Here is a 4796-nt window from a genome sequence, read left to right as displayed (position 1 = left end):
ACAAAAGCCAGTCTGTGGCTGTTGTAGAATTATGAAATGGGAATTGGAGCTGCAGTGTGAAAAGGACGCGTTGGGAAGCGCCTTTTCCACAGTGTGTTTAACACACACAACCGCACCCTGCCTCACTGCGCGGGGAAGCTGCCGCAAGGTCCTGAGGTGGGCTGTGAGCTCCGCTCAACGAGCGGCTGGAGTGGGGCTCAGGAGCTGGCACGCGGGGTTAGGACGTGCCCTGCACACAACAGCCTTCAGTGGCTTTGCAGAAATTCTTACTCTGGGGCATGTTTAAAACCTGCAAGTGGTGTTTTTTGAGGCCTGGTGATGTTGGTGAGCTGAGTGCGTTTGCCTGGGCAAAGCAGTTTGTGGGTAAAAGTTAACTGTCATTTTGGGTAATAAAAGGATTAATAGGGAGAGGCGAGAATAGGGAGAACGGCACAAAGCTGAAGGCGTAGCACAGGTTGCAACTGGCCATCGAGGCAAAATCAGAAGGTCTTTTGTACCTGTAGAGCAGAGGGGGGTGTTAATAACCAAGGAGCGCCCTGTGGGACAGGCAGTTGACCTTCATGTGGGGAAAACTGGGAGGGTTGGTGACACCCGGGGAACAACATCTGTGCTGCAAACCCCTGCACTGCCAGGCGTCACCTCTGCCGCTCTCCTGCGTACCCTCCTGCGGTCGAACCTCAAATGGGTCTGGCAGCCTTTGTTGTTTTGAGACCCTTCTGAAGTCCTGGGCCCTTGGCTCGGGCTCTGCTGCTGCTGGCTGGGGCAAATCTCAACAGCCAGGTCACCGTGAGTGCGGCCACTTGCCCGGCTGTTGTGCCGTGGAGCGGCTGAATCCGTTACCGTATGGATAGCGTATGGTGCTGCACTACCTGCTCGGCTCATCACAAGAAGAAAAGCATCAGTCGGTCTAGTCACAGGTGCTAAGTCAGGGTCAGAACTTCATCTGAGTCGTGAACGTCACTCAGAAGCAGTTGGCAGAGGGTTGGTGACCCCCCCGGGGGTACAGCCTGCTCTCGCTTCTGCTGTCAGGTACCTGATCAGTATTTCGGACGCCGATTGCCGCTGCTTCTTAGGCCGTTGTTTAATAGCGGGGTGAAGCCTGTTCACACCGCCTGCCGTGCGTCAGGAGAAACACCCAGCTGTGCTGCGGGGATGGGTGTCGGCAGGCGGCAGCCCCCGGCCTGGCGTGGCTGCAGGCAGGGCGCGCTGAGTGAGGGGAGTCCGGGGAGTCCTCTGGCTTCGCTGCTGCTCTCCCTGCACCTGCAGAGAGAGGGACCCGGGCTTCTCCTGGACTCTGGACCACAGAGGTAATTTTTTCTGTCTTTGAGCCTGATTTAGGATAACACGTGAGGTGAGAGGTCTGCATCTTCACGATACAGCAGCAGTGGGAAGAGCCGGGTGCGTGGCAGCGGCGTCACTGGATGTGCACGTTCTCCTGCTCCTCCTTTTGTTTGTTTTCTGCCACAGGTAATTTGTCAGCCCCACATGTGTTTTGTTTCTCATACCCAGGTGCCAATCACTCGCCCCAGAAATGCAAACAGTGGTTAAACCTCCATCTCCAACCTCCCAACAGCTCTCCTGGGGACTCCCTCACGCCCGCTGGAGTCCAGATGAAGGTCAGCCACAGACACGGAGGCGTGTGGTGGTGCAGCAGGAAGCAGGGAAAGAAAATGGGTTGAAGTGGTGAGCGAGGCTTTAAAACCTGTCCCTGCGGACTTGGCTCTGAGCGGTTATTTCACAGCAGTGAAAGAAGAGGTCGCCTGTGGCAGGTGTGGGGGCCCCAGCTGCAGGATGCAGGAACGGGGAGCGTGGCGATGAGCATGTCGAGACGTGCCGGTGGGGCTGGTGGTAGAGGACAGGAGACATCCTTTATTTTTGAAGGATCTGGGACTGCTAAAGCTTGTGTTTTGGGGCTTTTAATTAAAATTAGATGCTCTCAGATGACAAGATTTTCTCTAACGCTGTTTAGCCAATTTGGATTTAAGACGAGACTGTCTATTGTTCCCTGTCTTCCTGCCCATTAATGCAAATACCAGCCTCTCGGTAAATACCTGGACGGATTTAACCCCGATTTAGTCCACAGGACTATTCTGGTAGAGCCAAGGAGTTTCAGAAGCTGGTGGACTCTGTTCTCACTCGTGCCCCTAATGCTTTCTCTGACCAAGTGCTACCATTTTCCTCCTGCAGTTCTAGTTTTCTCTTAGTTCTCCTGTTCACCATCTCCTTGCTCTGGGACGTCGCATTTTGGCTATCAGCTCATGACCTGGATTGATTGGGTTTTATTTAGAAATATTTTTACAGAGAGAGAAGTGCCAACACAGCAAGTGACAAAAATAACTGGGTGAACTTTATTGCTTGATACGCTAATGTGCATCTTCTGCTGGGGAAAACAAATTCCTTGACCTTCTGCTCTTCTCGGATGCAGCGAATGTCTGAAGGCATGAAACTTTCCACTTAGTTTTAAGCTGATCTCATCTGGTTTATTATGTTATAATATGTATTTTATTAAAACACTCATCTGTGATGCTCCATATGCTGCTTGTGACGTTCACCATTTGAGCAAAGCCTCTGGGGACGTGTTCTTTGTTCTTGGGTTGGTGTCAGGGCAGCAGTCACTGTGCAGCGGTAGTTGATGAAATTTTAGTGCCGTGCAGCAGCATAATGCAGCAGGGCGCTTGGGATCAGGCGGCTGAGAACACCCAGCAACCACCACTGACACTTTTTATAGCGACATAAAACATTGTTGAAGTGGGTTTCAAATGGTCCATAAAAGCAAATGGCTCAGGTGCACGTTTTGATGAAACGGGTGGCTTGTTCTCCCTGTCCTGGGCTGTAATTCTGATCCCCAGGACGCTCCACCTCGTCAGCCTGGTGACTGAGTTGGGAATAGCGGTGGTGGTGGTGCAGTTGTGCTGGTGGGAGGACGTGGGCCTTTGCGTGGGATTCAGAGGGATTCAGGTTCCAGGTCCGGCTCAGTTACAGGGTACTGAGGGTGTCCCCTGCCTGTGCGGCACTCAGTCACTGTGCGTGCTTTCCTGCTCTGTCGTCTGCTCTTGGACAGGGTGCCCCAGCAGGGTACGTGACCCTCCCCAAACTCTCTGCCTGCCAAGGAGGAGCTTTTCTTCGCCGTTTCGGAGCAGGGCTGTGTGAGGGCAGGCCGTGCAAATGGAGAGTGTTCCTGCTGCTCTATAATCCACTGCTATTCCCTCGAGGGTCTTCATCATTTACAACCAGGCGTTGATTTGTTTCATATTTCATTCATTTTATTTATTGTTCCCATTCTGTAAACACACTGTGCTACCCATTCTGCCGAAAACTTTTTCCAGAAGCTTGCAGTCCCCTGCCTGTGATCTCTAGGTGTCTCTCTTGTCCTTGTGTCGGAAAATATGAAAAAGGCAGGAGCAGCAACACTTGGTATGTGATCTTGTATAGAAACCTGTATGTGCAACAACCCGCTGTCTTCTCCCCCCAGCTAGATTAGAGTGGGATTGCCCCTTCTACTGTGGGGAAGAAACGTGGCATAACCATTCTTGTTGTATTCCACTGATGCAAGTAAATTGTGCTTTCGCTGGACCAGGCTGTAAGCGGGAAGGAGCAAGGACTGTATCTGGGAGCAGGAGGAGAAAAGCAGGCGATGAATGAGGTTAGGAGAAAAGCTGCTGCTGAAACCCACCTCTGGGGTGGTTTCCCAGTCTCACTGGCTCTACAGGTGAAGCCTAGCTGGCGTTTGGTCCATCGTTTTGTGCTGTATAAGTTTGTGTTAAAAAGCAAAGTCCACGAGCATCAATGAGAACTTTAGATTTTTGTGTCTTTACAAATCAGGTCTTTAACCATAAGATTGAAAAAAGTGGTGGGGCAAAGAAAAGATTTGGTTTTTTTTTCCCTTTTCCCCCTACACCTCTGCAGTTCACATGGATGCTTGTCTCCACGCTTGCAATGACATGCCCAGCTGTATTCCTGCATAACAGGATCCTCAACAAGTCTGCGTGGGCTGGTAGTTAGCGCTGGCCCAGGTTCAGTGCTTGGGATTCGTTCCTTCGGGCAGCAGCATCAGCCCCTCAGTTAACCATCTGTGCTGCTCAGGTCCGAAACCACTTGTGCCTCTCTTGTGCAGGCTGTGGGTCCCTGAGCGAACTGTAGGCACTGCTGGCGTTTGTGATCAGACTTGTGTTTGCGCTGGTGAGGGTGGGCAGGTGGATGTGCCCTTCTTGGCCGGGGCGGAAGCCTTGTTTGGTTTCCATGACTGGTGGTGGATTTCTAGCTCGGTTCTATTTTCAGTTTAACGTGAAAAATAATTATAGTTCAGCCCAGGTAGGGAGAGTTCCTGAGTTTGGTGATCCCTTGCTTACTGTGTTCGTGAAGCATCATCAGGCAAAAGATGAGATGTGTGTGGTGGAACCGCTAAATTCGTCTGCTACCTGCCAGGTGGACCTTTCCTCGGGGAGGGAAGCAAAAATCAGGAGGCTATTTTTAGCTCTGGATTACTTTTCTTGAGTGATATTCAGTTCTCACCAGCCTTCGATAAGCAGAGAAATAATCCCTCATGGGAACAACTGAAGGTGCCTGGATCGGTGCTGGGAGCGCTGGGGCAGCCCTGGGAGCAGCAGGCGTCACCTAACGGCAGGCACCAGGCGAGAGCGAAATGTGCGCAGGGTGGCAGGAGGCAGCACGACAGGAGCATGTTGAGTAGCAGTGACTGTGAGCCCATTTTCCTGGTACAGAGCCTGTCCTACGCTGCAAGGCACGGGGCTGAGAACCACAAGCCCAGTGCGCATCAGGAGCCAGCCCAGTTCCCC

Source organism: Buceros rhinoceros, unplaced genomic scaffold (genome assembly GCF_000710305.1).
Source record: "Buceros rhinoceros silvestris isolate BGI_N320 unplaced genomic scaffold, ASM71030v1 scaffold5921, whole genome shotgun sequence".
Taxonomy (NCBI): Eukaryota; Metazoa; Chordata; class Aves; order Bucerotiformes; family Bucerotidae; genus Buceros; species Buceros rhinoceros.
This window is presented reverse-complemented; position numbering follows the sequence as displayed.